At 41.5% G+C, this 25,845-nt stretch overlaps 1 protein-coding gene and 1 long non-coding RNA gene across 19 annotated transcripts in view; one reads left to right on the forward strand and one right to left on the reverse strand.

Moving 5' to 3' along the window:
• Positions 1–25,845, reverse strand: part of KALRN (kalirin RhoGEF kinase) — a 512,792-nt gene that overhangs the window by 422,478 nt on the left and 64,469 nt on the right. The window lies entirely within an intron of this gene.
• Positions 8,045–24,792, forward strand: LOC310749479. The gene is made up of 3 exons (XR_014541648.1): positions 8,045–8,431; positions 17,259–17,392; positions 24,411–24,792. It is a non-coding gene; the product is annotated as an uncharacterized lncRNA (long non-coding RNA).

Below are 25,845 nucleotides of genomic sequence, written 5' to 3' on the forward strand. Positions count from 1 at the left end.
GCGGCTTCCAACAAAAGATTAAAATACATTGATTCATCAAATATTAAAAGCTTCCCTAAACAGGGCTGCCGTCAGATGTCTTCTAAAAGTCCAATAGTTGTTTACTTCTTTGACATCTGGTGGGAGGGCGTTCCACAGGGCGGGCGCCACTACTGAGAAGGCCCTCTGCCTGGTTCCCTGTAACTTGGCTTCTCGCAGTGAGGGAACCGCCAGAAGGCCCTCGGAGCTGGACCTCAGTGTCCGGGCAGAACGATGGGGGTGGAGTCACTTCTTGAGGTATACTGGGACAAGGCCGTTTAGGGCTTTAAAGGTCAGCACCAACACTTTGAATTGTGCCCGGAAACGTACTGGGAGCCAATGTAGGTCTTTCAGGACCGGTGTTATGTGGTTTCGGCGGCCACTCCCACTCACCAGTCTAGCTGCAACATTCTGGATTAGTTGTAGTTTCCGTGTCACCTTCAAAGGTAGCCCCATGTACTGCACATTGCAGTAGTCCAAGCAGGAGATAACCAGAGCATGCACCACCCTGGCAAGAGAGTCCACGGGCAGGTAGGGTCTCAGCCTGCATACCAGATGAAGCTGGTAGACAGCTGCCCGGGACACAGAATTGACCTGCGCCTCCATGGACAGCTTTGAGTCCAAAATGACTCCCAGGCTGCGCATCTGGTCCTACAGAGGCACAGTTACCCCATTCAGGACCAGGGAGTCCCCCACAGCCGCCCACCCCCTGTCCCCCAGAAACAGTACTTCTGTCTTGTCAGAATTCCAGCTCAATCTGTTAGCCGCCATCCATCCTCCAACTGTCTCCAGACACTCACACAGGACCTTCACCGCCTTCACTGGTTCTGATTTAAAAGAGAGGTAGAGCTGGGTATCATCCGCATATTGATGAACACCCAGCCCAAACCTCCTGATGATCTCTCCCAGCAGCTTCATGTAGATGTTAAAAAGCATGGGGGAGAGGATGGAACCCTGAGGCACCCCACAAGTGAGAGCCCAGGGGTCTGAACACTCATCCCCCACCACCACTTTCTGAACACGGCCCAGGAGGAAAGAGCGGAACCACTGTATAACAGTGCCCCCAGCTCCCAGCCCCTCTAGATAGTACAGAAGGATGTCATGGTTGATGGTATCAAAGACCGCTGAGAGATCCAGGAAAACTGGGAAACAGGCGTGCCTGGAGTTGTTCAGCAACCACCCACTCAATCACTTTGCCCAAGAATGGAAGATTTGAGGCTGGGTGATAGTTGGCCATATTGGCCAGGTCTAAAGATGGTTTTTAAAGAAGCAGTTTAATAACTGCCTGTTTCAGCGGGTCTGGGAAAGCTCCCTCACAGAGAGTCCACGGAGCCCATCGCCCAGCTCTTCCCGGCTCGCTTTTATGAGCCAGGATGGGCAAGGATCAAGGAGACAGGTGGTCGGTTTCACTTGTCCAAGCAGCCTGTCCACATCCTCGGAAGTAACAGTTCCCCTTTTTCCATTTAGCTTTAAATTCAGTAGAACTGGGACTTCAGTTTCATCATTTAGAAGTATTAAACAAGGACTAGACAAGGGCAGATGATGCCCACTGAACTTAAATGTTTTCAGCCTACCAACTCTGTATTCTTAGGAAACAAGTATTACAGCAAGAATGGAAGATGAAGCATATAAGGTAACAAAGAGACACAAAGCATTTGCCTGGGAAAAAGCTTGTAACAAAAGGCATTATTTTTCATTCACACATCTTTATAGCTATTTTATTACATTAACTTGAAGTGTTCAGTTTATACCAACTAAGTGCTGCTGCTGAGCATCATACGATGCACTGGCTAATTTAATCTGGATGATATTTCTGAAACACCTACTATGGGATATGGCTGTGGGGGATATGAGAAATTGCCACTCCACTTGAGGGGTGTGTGTGTGGGTGTGTGTCAGAGAGAGAGGGGGGAAGAGAGAGGGGGAGGGGGGAGAAAAAGAGAGAGAGAAATTCACAAATTACAAGATTCAGCAGAAAGTAGGTGCACAAATTACTAATGGTTTCACTGTTTGTATGGATAGTTTAACATTCAAAGGGGATACGTACTGTACTTGAACATCTACTCTCACAGTGAGATGCAAAGGTTCCAAAAACCTTTTTAAATTCATGGATTTGACCACAGGTAAAATGAATGAGCTAATTATTCAAACAAAGCATGAGAAATGGAAACACAAGTCACTCATTCATCTGCTTTTCACCACCTTGTAATATAAAAAATCATTCTCAACACACATACCTCTGTTGAGAAGAATAGTGGCTACAGGAAAAGGATGTACTCATGCAACCATGTTTGATGAGTTTTTGATGTGATAGGCTAGTTACTAGACGATTCTGTCTCTAATAATGAACCAAGATTGGGAGTGCAGACACATATGTAACTGAAAAAAGGCAGGCTTGGGGTAGTCTCAAAGTTTGGAGAACTACAAAAAATCTTTTTTAAAAAAATTAAAAGGCATGCTGAATATACATTGGAAAAGAAAACCAGAAAAGCGGGGTATTCTGGAAGGGAACATAGCTGGCTGGCTTGAGCCCTGAACTACTTTTAATTAAAATTTCCAACTTTGTACATGTTGCAAAATTGGCACTAAATCATTTGTGCCATGTATAAATAGGACTTAACATAAGATCCCAGCAGAGGTCTGGAACCTGCTTTCTATGTGAAGAGGGTGGATTTCCGGAACATGATTAATGGCAAGGAAGAAAATAACTTTAAGGATGTGCAGCATGCCACATTAGGGACTAAGGAGAATGTCTTCACATTCCAAGGACCTGTGTTATTTTGCAGAGCACTTTGCTTCAAACTTGAAGTAGATGAACTGCCTGATCAAAGCAGAATTAAGATAAACTTTGCTGCATCTGAGTTGCTATACAGATCTGATCCAAAGTCATTCAAACAAGAAAAATCTAGCTCAAATTTGTAGAGCTAGGCTGTTCACTCTTTGAAAAGCATAGAAATGTGCAGCACAAGCACCTTCATGTTTTTGCTTTTAGCATGATTTATGACTATTATTGGAATGGATGCAAATATTAATCTACTCTGGCTTCTGTTGATTTTATTGTAAACATAAATTGAGTAGTTGGGATTGAAATGCATACGTATAGGGGTTGAAGTGAATTGTCAAATAATGTTAACAGAGAAGAACTCAACATTTTGAATCCCTCACATGGAAAGCTCTGCATATATGAAGCAAAATGTACTTTGAGCAAGTATACTTTTCCCTCTTTTTCACATTTGCAAATTGAAATTAATAATATTTGCCCAGCATTAGCATTGAGTAGCATTAACTAGTAAGCAAATGTATTCATACTTAGCCCTACAGTCACAACGGAGGAGGTTGGGTCATCTCTGTGTTTACTCAGTTTACTCACTTTGTTTACAGCCCATGTTTTTCTACCTTGATAAAAATCTATACATTCTGTTTTAAAATGTATCTCTTTGTTGTATTTTTAATGATGTTTACAACAAACAAGGAAAACCAATTTTTTTAAAACAGGGAAAACAGTGGAAGAGGGAAGAATGGGAAGAGTGGCTAGGGCTCTGGAGGCCAGAAGGGGCTCACATTGAGTACTATATACAAAGCATCAAGATTATTGGCCATCACAGAGGTTATGGATACATGCTTGTGTGTGCTCCCCAGATATCTGCATATGATTATCTCCCCAGATATCTGCATAGAAAGGGTCTTCAGTATGCTGCACACTCGCAAAAGGATAGGAATGTCAGACCCCTTGTCAAAGCAAGATCCTGTCTTGGAGGACACTTATTTTCTCTACAAAAAAAGAAGTGTGTAACAAGCCAACATGCCATCTTCTATGGCAATCCAAGAAATCCCAAAATGTCATTTATTAATATTATTTCAATACTACATTTATGCCAGAAAGCCTTGGGGATGTTTAAAGGTTAATCATCTGGATACAAACCTATATCTATTTATTTGTAACCCCAATTGCTTATTTAGGCTTACATGAGAATGCTAATTCTTTTGGTTTAGTCTTCTGAATCAATCTTAGAAATCCTCTTCTCCCCTATCATGACTAGGCTTTGCTATTCTTATGTAATGCAACACCAAAAATACTTAAAATAGTTAGAAATATTGAAAGCCAAGCCAAGAGAGAAAGACTACTTGACATTGGAGGAAGTCCATTTGGACATACTTGCACTTCAGCTAGAAGGTCAGAACAGCTGGTTCCAAAAGTCTCTTTACAAAAGAAACTAGTCATGCCTAAAAAAAACAAAGCAAATCTTCCCTCAGAGTTGGAGATCACATTGCTTTGATTGGGTATTAGTTTTCCATGCACATGACTGTAACAAAGTGAAACTGTAAAAAAAAGCAGATTGACTTTACTTGATGGTGGAGGGTAGGAAGTAGAAACTATCAAGTTGGACGGCTAGAAAATGGATATAAAGGGAAGTTAAATGTGCTGGAACCAATTTCAACCTACCATATTGGCCCGAATATAAGCTGCACCCAAATATAAGCCACACCTTTAAAATTCGGGGGGAGGGGGTTTAAGAAAAAAAGACAATATCCGAATATAAGCCACTCCCTTAAAATTCCGCAGGCACTCACACCCGTTCCATTTTACTGTATGTCTGTTTCAGCAGTGATATCGTAAAAGCCCATTTTTGTAAGGTCGCGGATTTAAGCCACACTTTCTTTTCACAGTCAGAATTTGGAAAAAAAGTGAGGCTTATATTCAGGCCAATACGGTATACTGTACTTGAAAATCAGGAGACAACATTTTACATAGGTGTAAGTCAGGAAAGAAGTGGTTTGGTTTTCAAATAAAGGAAGAAAAGGACAAAGGGGAGCTGTTACTAGTATTAAAAGCAACCTTAATCTCAATATTACAGAAATTATGTAACATGTACAATTGTTAAGAACCAAGAAGTCAGAAGGAAAGCCACCTAGTGTGGTCAGGGGCAAAATAACGCAAGAGGGTTTCTACTTACAGGCAAAGACAGTCCAACTGATAAGCAATCTTGCAAGCACACACAGCACCAAACCTGGAAGTGACCTTAAAATTCCACAGAAAGATGGAGCGGGGGCAGGGCAGAACAGGGGTGGGGTTGGGTGGGGCAGAATGCTTTACGCAGACCCCACCAATGCATGTGGGGGTCCCCAACATGACCTACATGCAAAACGAAGATTGACAGTATTTAATAGCTGTGTAGATGAGGCAAATTCAGCTGGTGCAGGATGTCATGCAAGCTACATCTACTGAAATTCCCTCTTCTATACAACTATTCAATGTATAGGAGACCTTGTCCTCTTTTTCATCTGCCCACCCTAAGTTCCTCTACCTCTACATCAATAAGCCATGACAGATGCTCAGTCAGTATGCTCCCTCAAGAAGAAAGTAGTACTCAAGCCAAAGGTGGCATTTTTGGAAATATTGCAAATGTTTTACAGCAGGAGTCAGGGGTCAAGGAGGTAATTTATGGCTACTTCAATATATTTTGCCATTCTGAATAACATTCATTGCCCACTAAGCATGCTACGTTCTCACTGCTCTGTTTTTGGGCAGTTTCTCTCCTACAAGTTTCTGCCCCCCCCCCAAAAAAATGTGTTCTTGAAATATAGGGGTTCCCATAAGCTTGCTGATACTTCCCCTCCTGTACATAAATGGTTTTGCTTTGTCTACATAAGGACTGACATTCAGAAATGTGAGTTTTGTGTTTGTTCAGTCAGATATACTAACATATTTATTGCTAAAATTGGTTTGCTGTCTTGAAGGAATACTCATTAATGGTGAATCCCATAAAATAGTAACTATATCTGCCACTGCCATAACCACATTGCGGCTGTCTTGATGGAAGCCTAGACTGTTGTCAGTGAATCTAATCATAACAAATATAGTTTGCTTCCAGGGCCTGTTTGACTAACATTTTTTCCAGGGCAAGAGGAGGAATTCCATTCAGATGTGTTTATCATAGTGGCAGTGTGGGTGAGGTGCATGACTGAACCCAGTGCCTGCATGACACCAGAAATAAATTAACTGTTTCCAAAGAAAGAATGTGTTTGCAAGGTACAGGATGGAAACTGGTCAATGATTTATAGCTTATGTGGCATCTATTCACTACAGTCACATTACAGAATGATTTATCATTATACAAGTGTATTGCTCTTCTGTCATTATCTGGAAACACTTAAACCAAATTTTGGTCCTCTTATTGATTTCTGGTCTATGAAGGAATCTTTGCATCATACAGCACAAACATGAGTGGCAGTGTGGTTCAGACTAGAGTCAACCAACACGGCAGAAAAATATCTATCTTTGCACCTTCTTATTGAATGTTTCTGTTTAGGATGTAAACTATTTGCCCTTAACTGTATTCCTTTTATTGCTGTAAAAAGGTTTCTCTTTTAGTGGCATTTTCCATATATACTGCCGCTGCTCCCCACCGAGAATTCCAGCTGTACTGCACCAGCTTTCCTAAATACAAAGCTCTGCTGTGGCATTGTCAAGGACCATGGTGGCTTAAGGTGCATTGTCAGAAGCAGAAGTCTCAATAAAATTACTGTTTTCTGACAAGTTAGTAAAGTAACTTGTTCTGATGCTATTGGATTGCAGTGGTCCTATACATGGTGAAATACCTGAAAGAATTAACTTGCCTCCAAAGATGGAAAAGAATAAAAGTGAACAGCAGCTAATTTGCACATACCAAAAACAATAACGACAAAGCATATAAATGGCAATGTCATAAGCAAGTAAAAATTAAAAAAACAACCAGCTCTCATCCAAAATGTTTACCTGACAGTGGGCAACAGCTAACCACAGCTCTCAAACTGGTGCTGAGTCAAACTGTTATTAGAGCTTAGGTATTATTTGTAGTTAAGTGGTATATAAGTTGTTTAAATAGGTAAAGGTAAAGGTACCCCTGCCCGTCAGGGCCAGTCGTGACCGACTCTAGGGTTGCGCGCTCATCTCGCTCAAGAGGCCGGGAGCCGGCGCTGTCCGAAGACACTTCTGGGTCACGTGGCCAGCGTGACGAAGCTGCATCTGGCGAGCCAGCACCAGCGCCGCACACGGAAACGCTGTTTACCTTCCCGCTAGAAAGCGGTCCCTATTTATCTACTTGCACTTAGGGGTGCTTTCGAACTGCTAGGTGGCAGGAGCTGGGACCGAAAGACGGGAGCTCACCCCGCCGCGGGGATTCGAACCGCCGACCTTTCGATCAGCAGGTCCTAGGCTCTGTGGTTTAACCCACAGCGCCACCCGCGTCCCCTAAGTTGTTTAAATACATACAAATAAATAACATTTCCCATAGTGTTCTCAACATAGTATTCTTTGGAGTCATAGTGGAAAATACCTAGTTGTCTGGTATCACTTTCAGTCATTGTGGGAAATACCTGAGGCTGCTTGGAGTGCCAGGCTAGGGTTTTTTTTAAGAGTGGGGAGGCTCAGTTTCTATCTTGTATATATGGCCCTTCACATGAGTGAGCACTGAGGTGATACATCTTCACAAGATGCTTATGTTGTAAACCACCTCAGATGAAGGGTGGTATATAAATGTTAACAACAACAACAACAACAACAACAACAACAACAACAACAACAACAACAACAACAACAACAACATGACCTTAGGTTGCACCAATTGGAGCTTTCACCCCATCACTAATTGTAGCATGGGGGGCATTTTTGTGGATACTGATACTACGAAAGAAAACCTTTATTCCCCATGCATAGCAGATCAGATACAAATCTGGGAGGCCCCTACTTAATATTAAATAATCATAAACCTCCAGCATAATTGGCAGCAGTACATTCAGCATCTCATGTAATTAGGCCCTAAGATCTGCCCACATGATCTACTCCCCCTTTCTTTTTCTGTGGACACATCATCTGAGCGGAGCCTAAATAAAGTCATTTATCGAAAGGACACATCAAGCACATTAGAATGCCATTAGAATTCCTCTGAGATTAGTGCCTTTTTTCAACTTAATGACCGTAATAATGAACACTAGATGTTCATTTGAATACTATATAGTATCTTGTAGTGAAGTTTATTCTGCCAGTAGTCTGCTGGGAGGAGCTGAATGCAGTTGGTTACCAAGGAGACAGGAGAGAACGCAAGTGAAAGGAAGAAGACAAGAGTCTGCAGCTGGAGAGTCTGGGGAGAGGGAGAAAACCAACGAAAAAAACTAAAACTGGGATGGAGATATATTGGCACCTTAGGGAGATGTGTGGGGAAAGCTGAGAAGATGCAGCTTGGAAGTCAAGGGGGAAGCTTTGCAGCCTAGAGCCATGAAAGAGATCTCTAGAACACTGAAGCAGATCTAGAAAAGGAGCTCAGAAGACCCTGCCTGGAAAACCTGGCACATACATGAAGCCTTAGGAACCAGGCACAAGCTTGCCATCAGGTTCCAGGCAGTGATCTGTCATGTGAGAACAGGGGTATCCCATGTACGTATGCGTGTTCCTATTTGTATCTGTAAAATGTGGATGATATGTATACAGGAATAGTAGACCTGGTCCAATTTTAGTGAAAGGAATATAGAATCCAGGAGACTGGGTCTTTCTAGCCCCATATTGTTTGCACACTGATTGGCAGCAGCTGTTCAGAGTTTCGGACAGCCGTCTTTCCCAGTCCTGCTCGGCCACTGAGCTGTGGCTTAGTGGCTCTTCTACTATGGGACCCATGTTCTATTGGTAAATTGAAATATCAAAGCTACTGCCTCTGAACTTGATTCCTATTCCCACACCTTATACAGTGGTACCTCGGGTTAAGAACTTAATTCGTTCTGGAGGTCTGTTCTTAACCTGAAACTGTTCTTAACCTGAAGCACCACTTTAGCTAATAGGGCCTCCCGCTGCCGCTGCGCCGCCGCTGCACGATTTCTGTTCTCATCCTGAAGCAAAGTTCTTAACCCAAGGTACTATTTGTGGGTTAGCGGAGTCTGTAACCTGAAGCGTATGTAACCTGAAGCGTCTGTAACCCAAGGTACCACTGTAACTGTGGCGAATAGTGTTGATTATTCACTGGTGAAGAAAACAGGCCTTTCACACAGATACTCTGCTCTCCAGGCGAGCTGCAAGTTATGGTGAGCTTTTTTTAACAAAATAAATTACAGCATGCCTTATTTCTAAGTAATGTATCACATTTAGCCTGTGGTGAACATCCGAAATGTACCCAGAGAGAAAGAATGGCTTTTGCAACGTAATTCTTGGCTTGCACATTTGCCTCGCTAGTGACGACCATTTCCTCCTCTTGTTAAACTGAATGGCAAAATTCCCATTCATGTCCACTGGGAGCAGAATCGGAACCAGTCTGTGTATCCTGGACATTTTTAAAAGGTAAAAGGCTTCCAGCTTGACTGACATATACAGTGTCTTATTTCCCATATACCTTGTGTTTTGTCAGTCTCGTGCTAGGATTGATATCCTTCTCCTAGAGCAATTGCTCTTTGGGGACACAAAGTCACCTCAAAAGCCTTGCATAGTACATTAGCAGAAAGGCAAAACAATAACCGTTGCATCAAAAATAATATTTTCCATTTTCATTGTGGAGCTGTCAGCTATTCCTGAGAAACACGGATATGGATTTTTTAAATGAAAAACACATGTCAAATCCCAGCATGCATGCCTTGTTTATGCGTTCTTGCAAAATAACTACTGAAAGGACCAATCTCCAGAAACTGCCTGATGGGACATTATCAGCCCGTAGTATGCCAAAGGCACCTTTAAACATGTGTTCACGGTGCAATTGCCTTTTTCTCAATAGGCAACTAGGCACTTGAAATGCATTTTTCAGAAAATGGCCAGTATCTTCACAAAGTGATGACTGCTGTGTCAAAACTATTGTAGTTTGGACTGGTCCTGGCCTGAGGAGTTTTGTCCTTCACCACCATCTTTCTGGTGTCCCTGCTTGTGATTTTACAAATGATTTCTGGCTTTCACTAAAGGATTAATGTTAAAATCCAAATGTTGAATGTTAAAATCCAAACCATGTACAAAAAAAAAAATGAGCAAAGTGCAATTTGTGAATGATGTGTAATAGCTAAAATCATATGGTTTGCAAGCAGCATTTGCTGTCTTTTTCCTGGCTTGATTTACACACATTCCAGCAATTCAACATATCCTGTACTTGTGAACCAGTTACTGAGTACATAATATAACATATATATTGAACAGCAGTTATATTGCAACATTTAGTTCAAAAGGTTCCTATGGCACCTTACAGAAACAAATCATAAGGTAGTCCCTGCCCTCAGGTTTACAATAAGAAAAGATACTAAACATGAATAAGAAGGGGTGGGGCAGGGGGAAGCAAGCTCAAGAACCATTTTTTTTAAAGATATAGGTCTTGTAACACATAGTTCTGTCTAAGATTCTGGCTTTCTAGGAAAGCAACAATTCCACAGAAAAAGATTTCCCCACCCCAATCAGATTTGAGAGCAAAACAGCAGACCCTCCAATTGGACATCCGTGATTTAGAGAAGCCGTTCCGGTTTCCATTTTGATCCTAGAATGTCCCACTTTCCTCAGGATGTCTCAATTTTCATTGAAGAAATGTTGGAGGGTATGGAGTTATTTGACCCCTGAGCAGTCTGAAGGCAATCCTGTATAGGGAAGTGTTTGGGGTTTTTTTTATTTTTAATGTTTTGTTATGTTTTTATATGTGTTGGAAGCTGCCCAGAGTGGGTGGGGCAACCCAGTAAGATGTGTGAAGTATAAACAGTAAAATTATCATTATGGAATGGGACATCCCTATTTTTATCAGAGAAATGTTGGAGGGTATGAAACAGGGGATAATGTCCAGGCCAGGAGAGCAGGGATGGTCCTAACATACCATTGTTTTTCCTCTCTAACTGCTGGCTTGATAGCAATAGGAATTGTCACCGAAAGGGTTCTGATGGAGTTGTCCTCCTCCCTCACATTAGTGAACAGCAGCTCTGTTTGTTCTGGCCATGACAAAGGGCAACCCTTTCCTGGAGGCACCTGCCCGCTCTGCCCCCAGATCAGAGCCAGGAGCAGAGCAGATGATGTCTATGTCAGGAAGACAGGGCTGCTCCTACCACACAGTTCTTTTCTCAGACATCTAACATCTGAAGCAATCCTACAATTCCTGCCAACCATTGGTTATTTTGATGTGGTCTATCCCTGGCTTTGATTTTGGTTGTGCTCTAGGATTCTGGCACACATTGGCCTAAGCTTCTTTGATGAAGAGATGAAGCTTATAAGTAGCATAAAGTTCCATAAAGTCACTTGAGGTGTGATAGCTTTAGAAAACAGCCACTTCCAAGTACATACTCTCCATGCATATAATTATTACATAATGTGTAATTACGTGAACTTAGTGCAAATGCCTAGATAAACTAAGGTTCCTGAATCCCGCTCCAGGACCACATTAAAAGGAAGCAAAGGCCAATGCCTCAAAAACCAGAGCTGCTTCCTAAGCTCCTTCCACCAGCCTTCCAGACTCTACCCACAAGCTCTTCAAGAAATAGTTTGGAGCAGCATATTTCCAGGCATCCCTTCAAAAATGTTGTCTTCATAAAGAGTCGGTACTGGCTCATGATCTGGCACCACAGACAAAGATATTTGCTTTCCCTTTTTCTAACATTTGTATACAGAAATACATTACAAGGAAGCAGCAGGAGGAGTACCTTGATTTTGCACATCTTTTCAGGCTTTCTGTGTGACACGCAAAGAAAGAGTACAAGCATTTGAACTCATGTGTTTCTCCTTGGTTGGGAAACAAGATGAACAAGTCATGTGTGCTTCTGCTGTCATAATTACTTCCTTGTAACATATGAGTCCATCCTCATTTCTGGCCAATCAAGCACATCTTAGCAATAGAAAGATTCTGCTCAAGTTGGGCAGAAAGTAGAATTCTCTGTTTCTCAGCTGCAGATCAATCTTTGCCTTCATTTGAGTGTTTCATTGCCCATGAATTTTCAGAGACCTTAACAGATCATTTGTTGGAACTTTCAGAAGTTCTTTATGCCAGCATATTTTGAGAGAAATCATGGCATGAACTGAGACAATCCACTGGCAGTGAAGAATTCAAGCCTGCTTTTCTCCCTTCCCATTTTGGAAGCCTCTTTTCTGCCAGCAAATTTTTAGAGCTTTCTGCTCAGGCCGATACTATTTCCAGCACAGCTAACAGCTGATAGCCAAGACCAAGACCAATCTGCATTTGCACCAACACCCATCATGGATTAAGTTAGCTTGTGTCATTAACATGCCATGTATTTGTTTTGTAACTACCATGTGCCACCACATGGACTTTTTTACTCTCATTCCCAAACTGCAGCCTTTACCCCCAGACTCATTAAAACTCCTAGTGCACATTTCTACATTAAAGCACTGGATATGAAATCATGTACCAGGGGAGAAGTGTAAAGTTAAGTTTAATCATCCACAGCTTGGGTGATCACAGAATGACATCACATTCTAGCACAGCCCTATTCAAACTACTGCAGAAGTTAAAAACCACGCATAATTTGAAAGTTTCCTAATATCATGCTTTCAGCATGGTTCAGCTTGAATTCAGCCTAAGCAATCTACACCACACATATTAATACCTTCAGCCTCACTAGACAGCATAAGCAAATTGGACTGAGTCAATCAAAATGGCAGCCTCAGAATTTGTAAAATTTTGCACAGTGTCATTCCCATTTACCATTTTAATTTCAAATTACTTTTTGATATTCACTCCATCTGTGACGGCTACTTTAACTTTAAAGTTTTATTACCCAGTTGCTTTTAGGCACTTGGTTCACAGTCTGGTAGTTTCAATGTGTTTCCAAAGCTGCGAATGTTTGGCAACTTCCCAATCTTCTCCAGTCAGAGTACACTCCATTTATGCCAGGGGCCCCATTCAATTCTGGGTAACCTTCTGGGGGCAACCTGCCAGTGACTGGCAGGTCCAGATGCAAAAGTGGGCAGAGCAATGATGGGGAGAGCTTGGGATGGGGTGTGACTTGGAGAGAATCTTGAAGGTCAGATAGAGAGAACTGGTTCCTTGCCCGCAATTTATTAAATAATCTCTACTTTCCCCTCAATGGGATGCGGGTGGCACTGTGGGTTAAACCACAGAGCCTAGGACTTGCCAATTAGAAGGTCAGCGGTTCGAATCCCCGCAACGGGGTGAGCTCTCGTTGCTTGGTCCCTGCTCCTGCCAACCTAGCAGTTCGAAAGCATGTCAAAGTGCAAGCAGATAAATAGGTACCACTCCGGCGGGAAGGTAAACGGCGTTTCCGTGCGTTGCTCTGGTTCGCCAGAAGCGGCTTAGTCATGCTGGCCACATGACCCGGAAGCTGTACACCGGCTCCCTCGGCCAATAAAGCGAGATGAGCGCCGCAACCCCAGAGTTGGTCACGACTGGACCTAATGGTCAGGGGTCCCTTTACCTTTACCTTACTATCCCCTCAGAGAGAACAAAAAATCCCTACACATTCACAGCTTCAGGTCTGATATTCTGCATGGCTGGGGGCCCCATTAAAAATACAATCAGCCAAGGTGGGGTAAGGACAAGCACACTTCTAGGTGACTGAAATTCTTGCTTAAGATGAGAGATTTGTGGATAGGAGTGGAGGATGCTCTCCAAGGACTTCCTCAACTACTCGTACAGTTTAAGCAACAGGAGGATGGGGCATATCTTCTCTCTGCTATTGATTCAAGCTTAGGTATTCAGATGAGCTCTAAAATCCCAGCATCTTTGGGAGTAATAAAAATCTGGTGTCCTTCCCTGTATGCCATTCTCAGAGTGGCCTTCTACCTGGTATTTCTGCAAAGCTCAATTACAGCTGGCTAAGCCACCTTTATATTTCACTGCCTTCATCACCAGCCACAAAAATCCCTTTGAAGCCCATTGTTTAAGACTGCTTTTTATTACAGTTCTTATCAACTTGTTTTCATCACGATTTTTCTGCAACATAGCTTGGCTTGATGGTGGGTGGGACCAGTGGCTCCACTGAGAAACCCCACGGGGAAGGCACCCAAGCTCCTATGTAAAGCATGTAGCTTTACATAAGTAGCAGGGAGCAGCTCCAACATCTATTTTTAGTGCAATGGAACCCATGGAAAAAGTGGAGATGAAAGCACTCCTAAGCAGGCGCAGGGTAGGGAAGGACTGTAGCTCTGTGGTAGAGCATCTTCCTTGCATGCAGAAGGTCCCAGGTTCCACCAGTGATGCCTCCAGGTACGGCTGGGGGAAATATCCTATCTGAAACCCTGGAGAGCTATTACCAGAATGTACAATACTGGGCTAAATAGACCAGTGGTCTGGCTCAGTATAATGCAAATGGTTCTCAGGTAGGGTTGGCAGAGTGCATTCCAGTTGTCTAAATTGCATAGATTAAAATGTGTGAGCAACAGGTATGGGTGTCTGACCATCTGCGTCAAAAAAAGAAGAGGACTGAACTACTGATCCCTTCCAACTCTCTTGAGTGTGGTAAGCTCCAGTATTAAGCACAAATGTGTTACTTGCTGGCAATGGATGTGCTTCATGAAACAACAGGTACTGTATGTTACATTGAACTGCACAGGGGCTAACAATGAAGCTCACATATGATACTGTGATAAGCCAGCTGCTAACTACATACACTGCAGGGATTTAGGTGCCCTTTGCTTTCAACCCTATCCTGTTCCCTTCAGCTAAAGTATAAATTTAATTCCACCCAGTCTAGCATGCCCCCTCCAGAAAGATGAATGCTCAGTTTACAGTAGCAGCTTCTTCTGGGAAAGAACAAAACTGAAAAGAAGAATTATGGATAACACTCCTCCCCCTGGGAATTGACAAATTAGTTAATTTGCTGATGGGTGCAGAACAAACAGATATACTGTAATGAATTGCCTGGGAATGAAAAAAAGGAATGGATCAGGGACAATGTGAAGCTGCAATACACTGTCAGAACATCTAATACAGGACTTTACTATGGACGGCCCTTCAAGGTCTTCAGACAAAGGCCTGTCCCCAACCTGCTCTCTAAAATCATTCTTGAGCAGAGATAGCAGAGCTTGGACTGGGGACCTTATACATAAATGGTGCATGTCCTACCTTTGAACCTGTCTCTATGCACTGGTGACAGGCATGGGCATTCTACAATCTGCACTCTTTTCTAAGCTTGATCCAGACATCATAACTGGAGCGACAGCAGCCACATTGTGACTTGGGCAAACCAGTGGAGATCTGAAGGCAAACAAAGCTAGTAACAGGCAAGCAAATTAAGCAGGGTTTCAAGGGGAGTCCAGGCAGAGCTGGGCAAAAAGAACAGAATAAGGAAGTCAACTGGAAGCATAACCAAGGAGCTCAAAACAGAAGTTGCTGAACAGCCAACTAGCATCCTTTTCATGGTCCTTTTTATAAAGCAACTGGGAGGCTGGAGCCAATGAGAGCTCAGGGCTTGCCAAAAATGCAGAATGTGAATAAGGAAGAATGATGCCTGATGTGGGCCCCATTGAAGCAAAACGCATACAAAAGAGAGAGTTGCCTCAGTAACTACAGACACCACTCAGAAGCACCTATAGGCCTGTTTACATGACCAAACAGGATAGACTGAATGGGTCGACAGGGGAAGTGGTATTGTGACTTTTTGCAGAGTCCCAGGCCATGCAAGAAAGGCAATATATACTTCTAATATGTAATAACAATACACATGCACACATAGGCTGTGTGCAGATGAGCTGATGAACTTGTGGGGGTTACAGATGTCCAAATCTCTAATGCACCCATTTATTCTTCCCTGTGAATGAACAGAGCCTGTGGTTCGAGGGAGGCATATGTGGTCTTGCCAGTGAAATCACACAAGCAAGAAGATGGGAACATCTGTGACTCTTCAAAGAGAATCTGACTCTGCTTTTCTATCTGTTCAAAACACTAAAGAAAGAAGGGTACATAAGAAGACCCAAGTCACAGTTTGGAGAACAGCTGATTTACTGGTAGCAAAGTATTATTGACTAATGTTTCCAGATTTTAGATAAGCATTGTTCATGACAGAAAGGAAGTTAGAAGTATATGAATGTGAACCAATGTGCCATCCACTTTTTGAGCACTTTCTTGTAGCTTCACTGAAGTCCTTGTACTTGGTACAAACATTGGTAACGAATCTGCCTTGTAACCCTCTTACAACTAGCTGGAGAAATAAAATGTATTAATGATATACAGGTCCTTTCAAAACAGCAGGGTATGGTAACCAAGGAGAATATTTAGAAAGCCATGCATGCAGAAATGCTCTTGGACCCATACAAGCATACCTTAAGTCATAACTTCCTGCAGGGGTCCAGTATTGTGTAAGCAGCTGAAATTTTAACACATCTGGATTCACTTTTGATATGTAGTTCACCATGTTCAGCTCTTCTTGTCCCTCAAATTGTACAGTAGTGGTACCTGCCTTTGTATTTTCTGTTGGGATGTTCTCATGCCCTTGTCCCTCGCTTTTAAGGCAGACTCATTGGGTGCAATGATGCCTAATGAAGCACTAGCTTCAATATGTGACTGGGGCTCACAAGATGTCTTCTGCTTTTTCAAATAGATCTGCTTCTTTGCTTTCTCTCTCTAGCAGCCTTATATTTTCACTGGATTCTAGGGTTTCCAAATCTTGCAAAATTTGCAGAAGCAGCATCATTCATTCAGAACAAGCAACTTTTCATCCAGTAAAGTGTGGAGTTCATGCATTTAGAATTCCAGTGGGGCAAGTGCCCATTTGCCTACCCATGCAGACACTCGTGCAGAAGTACCAAAATATTTTAGACAAAAACCCTCAGGAGTGGGTATCTTTAGTAGTTAATAAATTGTGACTGAATATCAGGAGTAGGGAATAGAAAACTGAGTGGGAAGATGGAATGGAGTGGCTATAATCCTGAACAGCAGCAGTCAACACTGCAAGATTTTGTTGCAGCAGGTCTTACCTATATAAAATCATTTTAAAATTGTTGAAATCCAAGCTTTTATTTAAAATAAAAATACATACATTTTTAGGACTCATTATAGTTGAAGTTCAATTTTATAAATGCAATGATGACAATATGAGTTACATGCTCAGAAATTGGAAAAGGGGGAATCCATTGTATATTATTTCAAATACCATTTCACATTTCTGTAAAAGCTTAGTACTCAAAAGTGACTTCCACATCCAGGTTTGATATTTCCACCAACCATGAATTAAAATTTACCATTTACAGGAAATGAATATGCAAGTTTTGCCACATAAAATATGTAAAGTATAAGTAAAATGTGCAAAGTAACTACAGCCCTTTGGCATGGGCATTCATTGTATTTTTTTAGTACTAAAGGAGCTACATGTTCCTCAGCTGGGCCATTACCTCTATCATCTGATTATTGAATCGAATGCTAATGAAAACCAGGAATGAGATAGCCAGAGGAAACTGACTTCAGCGTTGCTACCACAGCCTTATTTGGTAAGAAAGTTCAAGTGTGTTGTTTTCATATATAATGTCATAATCATTCCTGCCCCTAAGCTGCACAGCATGTGGGGAAGACAGCCTGAATCTAAAGGCATTTACATGGAAGAAAATTTTGAACCAGAAAACTGGTCTTCAACATGTGGGTATGAAGGGTGGTATTTACTGAGCTATTTCTTTTACAAACTGGTGGTAGCATACATTAATATATTAGCAACTCCTTTAGGACTTAGTCACAGGGGTGCAGTGTAGGTAGGCCTTTAAGAGGTACAATGGTAGGTAGGCCTTTAAGAGGTACAATGGTGGAGCAAAAAACTGAAATAAAGAAATCAAAGGGCTCTGATATTGAACAAAACCTGTGTTAGTCTGTCAACAACTCTGATGAAAAATTAAAAGACAAATAAAAGTAAACGGTTGAGAACGCTATGGGAAACATCATCTAAAGAGGAAATTAACTTTCACAAAGATCAGAACAAAACACTTTACCCCAGGCAGCCTCCAAAGCCCACTCTTGGAAGGTGGTAGGCAATCAATGGGAACTGAAGAGCTTAGCTTCACTTTGATGGATCAGAAGCTAAATGTTTCTAAGGTGCACGTATTCGGACCAAAACAAACTCCAGGCACTCTCCAGACAGGAGAAATATGCTCAGTTGACCACACTGTGCTTCAGTTATGAACTTTATCACTTGAAGAGTAGGCACAAGCATCACTCCTCAGAATATCCTAATCTGTGGTAGCTAAGGAACAGGGTGGGATAATGCAACTTGATTCTGGTACTCTCAGGGGTGGGCAGCAGGGGTAAGGGAACAGCAGTTACAGTAGCATTCTCCCAGCAGGGGCTGGGGCAAGCTGAGAAGTGCGGCATACAAGAAAATCAATAAAAAAGCAAGTATTTAAAATACAGTTAAAAGCTCATAATCAGAAAATAGAATAGTCTTTAAATGTATTTCTTACCACTCAGACTTCATAATGTTAGAATTAACTTACGCAGATGTTACACATTTCTGCAATTTTACTGACTTTATGCAGAAGTAGAACTTTCTGACTACAGATCCAGAATAGCCAAAAAACTCTGAATAGAAAGTCAGCCAGCCATAATTCAGCTTTCACATCTGAAACTCTGATCTTGCTAATGCAACAGTATGGAAATATAAAGCAAATAATAAAATTAGAGTTAACAAGGCTTATCTGCCACTTCCAATGAAAATTATACGGTCTTTCCATTCCAACACTTGTTAATCTGTTCCAACTTAGCAAAAGAACACAAACTGGTAATAGCAGCTGAAGAATGATATGATGGATTATATAAATTATAAATTCCTAAGGAGGCATACACCCCATTTTTCTCAAAACATGGAAATAAAGAAATAATACCATACCAATTATGCTTTCCACATACACACACCCTAAAGTAATGTGTATATCTGTGCAATGGTTCGAGTTAGTCATTTGAAGGGGCAGTTCCAAATCTCACTATCCATCACTGATTTTCCAGATCATGATTGCCAATGGTATTGTAAACCTCACCTGTAATAAAGGTGAGCAAACCACCAAAAGTAATATTATAGCAAGAAGCTGCTTCTAGTGGTACACTGGTTCTTAAATAACAAAGCCATAAGCTTATAGAATTACTGAAACAAAAGCATTCTTGGTAAAATCCCACATCTGAAAGATGAAGCATCACCCATAGCTGCTGTGGAATTGGCATCAGTCACTTTCTATGATACTGCATTAAAGTGGTCAGACTATCAGCTGCAAATCAGGACTTAAGTTCATTTACATCCACACATAGGAATACAATGGACATGATTCTAGTGGTCTCCATAGAATAAGAGCAGACCATTTTGACACCTTATCCGATATATCATTAGGACAGTGTAATCTAGAAATATGACTTCAAATGGGTTGGTGTTTGGTCTTTTATGGCAAACCCAAGCATACCTACACTCACAGAATTATTGTGACACTCCAGTCTAACAGATTAACTGCAGCCTAAACATTAGTGGACTAGAGCCCAGTCCAAACGAAGATAATTTTACTAAATAATCTAGCTGTTACAGTCCCCACAAAAATAAACCAATCTCTTACCTTAAATCAACACTTTCACACACAAGCTGTGCAGTACTCTGATATAAGAAAGCGTTCCACTGAAGTAAAATTACTAGTGAATTTAAGGGATCAGGATTGTATCAGCAGGTAGATTAAACAGGTCAGTATATAAGGCTTTGCTTTCTTTAGTAATTCCCCGCCCAAGATAATGTACTCAGATGTCAGATGTGCTCTAGGCCCTGTAGTATCAGAATCAGGCCCTGCAGATGTCATTTCAGTCCTCAAACATTTCACCTCTGAACTTTGCACTTCTGGCAAATACAAAAATAAAACGCCGCTTTATCTCAGGCAAACTGCTATCTGACATGACAGCCTATCTGTCAGCTTCATAACCCAAGACCCTACATATCTGTCTTGTTTCACCATAAATTTCTGCTCAAACAGCAAGATTATGACAGCTGTACCATGCACAGACTTGTACACAACACTGAAAACTCTCTGGAATGGTTTGAATTGGAGACAAGAGCAAGGCTGCATTTTGGAGAAGGAAGCGCTTCTTGAGACAGTGGTGGTAAGAAACCCACTCCTTATACAATGCAATAACTGGCATCAATTTCTAAATAAGCTGTAACTCAATTATAAAAGCCACATTCTAAAACAAATAAATTAAAATGACAGATAGTTTGCTATTTCATCATCTATTGTTTTCCTCAGACAAGTATGATTTTCTAAGTTTAGCTAGCTGGGAGGCTGACCACAGGTATGGCTCTGTGGTGATTGCTTCTCTTTTTCCATTATAAGCTTGTTCTACCCAGATATATTTTTAGAATATCTGCTCATGTTGAATGACATCCAGATATTTTAGGGTAGGATTTTCTTTGTTTTTGTTTTTTGCAATGTATAAAAAGGAAGAGGGGAAGCTGAGTTTTGCAAAAAGCATACACTGACTACTTCAGAATTGGCTGTGTGACTCATTTGGTTGTAATGTCAAAATGATCCGCTACCAGAGCCTGCTCAAGATGGAGAGAGGAGCAGCTGTAGATAGAAAGACGTTGGGACATCCTCACAATATTTAGGTATTTATTTATTGGAAATATTAACTCACCTTGAATTAAAATCAAAGATTCCCAGTCTTTGAGAATCATCACACAGATAGAAGAAGATAAAAACCACAGCAAAATCAGTACCGATAATGATATCAAAATCAGACAAGTCACTTGACCTCCCATGAAGAACTACTGGAACATAAATATTTTCAAATCATTTACTACATGGAGCTCAGAACACACACACACACACACACACACACACACACACACACCACCATTTTCACAATCTTGCTCTTTGATTACATGTGTGGAATCCAACACCACAATGTTATTTCACACATGTCCTGATCAGGTGTTAAAAGTCATTCTACTTAAAAGAAATTCTTTTTTTTTTTTAAAAAAAGGGGAATAACAAATTTTAAAGCATGCGTGGAAGGATGAAAGATACTGTGTTCTGTGCATAAAGAACAATAATATAATGTGTCTGATGACCCAGAAAAATATACTGTAGCTCCTAGGCCTGTTCATTACATGTCTGTGTCAAGGGAGCTGAAACAAGAAGTGAAAGGCTGGGTTTTGTTTTGCTTCAATCAGTGAAGGCCAGACATGTAAGCTTTTGCATTCAGACTGCATCTGGAAATTGACACTGATAAGGGAAAATAATTTCTACTTAGTCCTAGAGTCATCAACTTAAGAGGCCAGACAGCATACAGCTGTCTCAGACACTCTTTCTCGCACACAGTTATAAATACTTCTGCATTAGAAGTAAGAGAATTCTGGAATAAAATGTGTCTCAGAACCCACTACTGAGACTGGAAATTAAAATTCAGATATGCAAAAATCAGAGATATGTAGCCCTGGAGATCATCCCTGGAAAGTTCTAAAGTGAGGATGGAGCTGCCGTACCGCTCCTGCTGCCTTGACCCTTTTACCTACTTTCATCCCTCGCCAACAGATAGGAGGGAGTGAGGTAAATGAACAGACGAGCGGAGGAATGAAGGAGGAGGCACAATGGCTGCATACCATCTTGTGCAGCAGCTGCAGACAAATTCCATGCTAGAGATCATTAAGAAAGGAATTGAAAATAAAACTGCCGATATCATAATGCCATTATACAAATCTATGGTGAAAACACGCTTGGAATACAGTGTACAGCTCTGGTCACCTTGCTTCAAAAAGGATATTTGTGCAACGTCTTGCACTAGCCCTGTCTGAGTACACAACTAGAAGCTACAGCTATCCAGAGAGAGTCACTTGTTGTTCATATGTATGGATATACGCACATTTCACCCAATTTCTACATTCCTTCTGCTTCTTTTTTGGGGTAAGAGATTCATAGGTATGAGGCAAATTGCGCAGATCACACGGAATTTCTTATCTGCAATGGGGCTGCCCCTCATGATACCCAGGCTATTCCCTCAGTCATCAACATCTGAACTGGCCATAAGGAACTGCACAACTCTGTGTCTATTTAACTTAGATAAACAGTGCTTAGCAATTAGTGCATTGCTATCTTTCTCTCAGTCCCAAAGCCTAAAAAGCCTTTGTCTTCATGGGCTTGCAGAATAACACACTCTTTTTGGCTCTGGTGTATTCCTGAATACATTTGTTGGCTTCACATTTGCCTCTAATGCTTCGGTCTAATGTTCAGGTGTAAAAGATTTATGATGGCAGTAATTTCTTCTTGAGTGTGGTGCATTAAAATCAGGGAGCCAGTTTCCTTTCCCATAGAGCTAAAAAGTCACATGTAGGAGTAGAAGAGTAATTATCCGGCTCAGACTGTCCAGCCTCCAGCACAGAGGTGATGCCAGTTCATACCGGAACTTTGCATTTTGAATACTCTCCACTCCTCCGTTTCCCTCCTGACACATGATTGACATGGCTTTGATCCATCTAGCTTTCCGTATGCTGGCACCAATCCATGTCAGATCACGATCATGTAAAACTACCCTGAATCTTATATGAGTACATGGATAGTCACTTTGTAGTCTCTGCAAAAAGTGGTGAGCGGGAGAAGCAAGGCGGGTGCAACCCACCTAAAGCAGCCCCACCCCCTTGATTCTGCTTGCACTCCACACCCCACACCAGCTACTACCCTGTCGTCCTTGCTCAAAGGAAAAAATAACTGAGAGGGAAACTGCGTGAGTTTGAGTCCTCTGTCCTCAATCAAATGTAAAGGATTTTATGCTCTTCCCCTTCTCCTTACTTTGCTGGATGGGTGAATGATCAGTGTTTCTTTTGCACAAGCATTGTTTCTGACTACCTTTGAGGTTTCGTGAACACTTAAAGGGATCTTTAAGGGACCGTGATCATTTTTGAAGTAAACCGGGGAAAGGTCTGCTGATTCTTAAGTCTCCCATAATACAGAAGTGAATGTATTTCACCTTTTGGTCTCTTACTCACTATGGATGCTTAAAAGAGAAACAAAGTTTAAAAATAAGAGTCAAAACATCGTATGTGTCTATAGGTCTTCTTAATTCATGATAGCAATTATTTCAGAGGGGCAGCAAAGGATCTTTTGAAGTTTTGGGGTTAGGTCTGTGGCTCAGCAGTAGAGCATCTGCCTTGCATCTTTAGATAGGGCTGGGTGGGAGAGACCCATGCCTGAAATACTGGAAGCAACAGTACTAAGCTGGAAGGACCAACAGACTGATTTAGTATTATGTAGCTTCTTATGTTCATATTCATTCTTTACACACACGCACACACACAGAGAGAGAGAGAGAGAGAACATTTTGCATGAAAACCGCTAATATTAATGTACTTAAGGAACAACAGGATGAAGTTGGAAATTGTCTGACACAGTGCCTAATATTGGCTGGAATGTTATTCAGGCCGTGCCAGGTGGTGGAGGTTCATGCTTAACACTGCATGTTTCCAAGAAAGCATCTGGAATCATATAACCTCCACCACCTGGCACAGCCAACTCAGAGCTACAATACCACCCGTCCAATATGCCTGCACTGTCTATTTCCAGTTCAAACCGGGTTGTAAAATCCAATTCCCCAAAATAACTTGGAAAAAATAGATTAGCTGCAATTGGCTCTCTCTCTCTCTCTCTCTCTCTCTCTCTCTCTCTCTCTCTGAAGTGTAAAAAGGCTTCAGGCTGCTGTGTATGATCTGCTGTAAAGGGGACATCCATATTTCACTTTCCAGAAAGAAAGTAATGACATGGGAGGCTGAATTACTTGCACTGCAGTCTGGAAGTCTACAGGATATCATTATCCTAGCTTTTAACACAGCTGCCTGTTAGATACATAGAGAAACTTTTTTATAACATGCTCTCAAATCATGTCTCCTTGTTAAAACATAGCTGGACTACAATCTTTACCAGCCAGCAGATAAACCCAATAATCTCTTTGATACATAATCTCACACTGCAGGGCATCCATTGGGCACTGAGGAGATGGTAACGTTTGCCAAGGATTTTTTGTAACGCAATCCCATTCCTGCTCATGGCACGACACAATACCCTCTTTACGCATAACAGTGGGATGCCACTACCACTGCCTCCACAAATGCTCTTACCTGGTACTTACAAAGGTACCACCTGATACAGGTACATATCCCATCAAATGGAAGCCAATATCACAAACAAAACTGAAGAAAAGGTGTTGGAGTAACTGGACATGGAGAAGGGGTTAACTTCCTTCAGGAGCACAAATCACCCCATGAAGTTTTCTCTATAATGTTTGACTATAACCAGGTCTTTGGCTGATTTAATATTCAATGGTCTTTTAAATGTGTTTGTGGGTAGGGGATTATTGGTTTGTTTCTCTTTTTATTTCATTATGTATTTTGTGTTCTCATTTTGTATTTTTATGTTGTGAACCACCCTGTAATATTCAGAAGAAGGGTGGTATACAAATTATTATTATTATTATTATTATTATTATTATTATTATTATCTCCAACAGGTACAAGGTCAGCCAAGCCAAATGTTATGGTATCAGCCCAGTGCTGAATATATAAGTGATAGTGGCATGTCAGCTCATTAGTCTGTCCGGGGTCAGTGAGTAAGTGTGAGTTGGAGTCTGTATAACATCTTGAATTGCTAGAGCAACAGAAATACTTTGTACCTTTATATATCTCTATATGTATTTGCAAAGCCTACAAGCTGTGAATCTACATCCAGAACTGTATTACTGAAGCCTTATCTTCTGCAACATTAAACTAGTTTGGACCTTAAGCTGCTTCTGGTGACTGGAACTGGGGGCAACTTCCTCTACATGGGTATCTCACCTCAGATTCCCAACATGAACCTCAAAACATTAGGCCATAGCTCAATCAACTTTCTGCAGAAAGAGTAGATGAAAATACCTTCTGGTTTCCAGAGGTATAATTGACTGAATGAGGTACTGGCATATTTCCAAAATGATTTTGCTATAATTAATATTACAAGTATAAGCTATTTCCCCTTGATAATGAGGGAAACACATTTTATGTACATGCTTGCCACTCTTATCTCATTCTTCAGAACAGTGAGGAAACATAGGGATTGGTCCTAATGGCTTGCTCCCTTCTGTCTGGCTCATGAAATTTGACTCCTTTGCCTGGAGAGCTCAAGAAAGAGGCTGAAGCTCTGGAACTTCAGACCTGATAGCAGGCCTAATGAAACATGATGACTAAAACTATTATTTGTCTCCCAGCGAAAGAAGTGTTGCAGATCTATGTATCAGCATACTTTTGATTTCACTGAGGATGAAAATCAACTCCATCCAAGCTACAAAATGCCTTCAGAGTTCTTGTTTTGCCTTACTTTTTACCTCTGACTACAGCCAGCAGCCCCAAACTCTGCACTGGGCCCTACTGCATGAGGAAAGAGCTGTTTGTATGTCATTAAAAAAATAACCTATTAAATAAAGACTGCTGTGATCCCGAAGTACCCACCTGCCCACACAGGTGAGTCTGCCCTTATGTCTCAGAATGATTGCATGGAATAAGACTGGCAACAGGCACTTTACTCAGGCAGTATGCAAGCCGAGGTAAGCGCCGTTCAGAATTTTGCAGCAATATAGTGACAAGACTGCCATCAGTTGAGATGTGGATTCTACAGCATTTGGCGCAGTGTGGCTCAGGTAACTTGAGAAGCCTATAGGATCCCAGCTGACCTTATTTAAACTATTTTAGACACCACTTTTCTAAAAGAAAATCACAGATTTAGAACAATTACTCATTCTCAGAGGAGGTTGCTTGTTACCTTGACAAGTAGAACACATGTAAAATATCCCTGGTTATTTCCCAGTACAGTGGTACTTCAGTTTTCGAACAGCTTAGTTCTCAAACTACTTGGAACCCAAACACTTTAAACCTGGAAGTGTGTAGCTGAAGTGTGTAGGCTTTGGCAGAGAT

This window comes from Podarcis filfolensis (genome assembly GCF_964270895.1).
Source record: "Podarcis filfolensis genome assembly, chromosome: 1".
Taxonomy (NCBI): Eukaryota; Metazoa; Chordata; class Lepidosauria; order Squamata; family Lacertidae; genus Podarcis; species Podarcis filfolensis.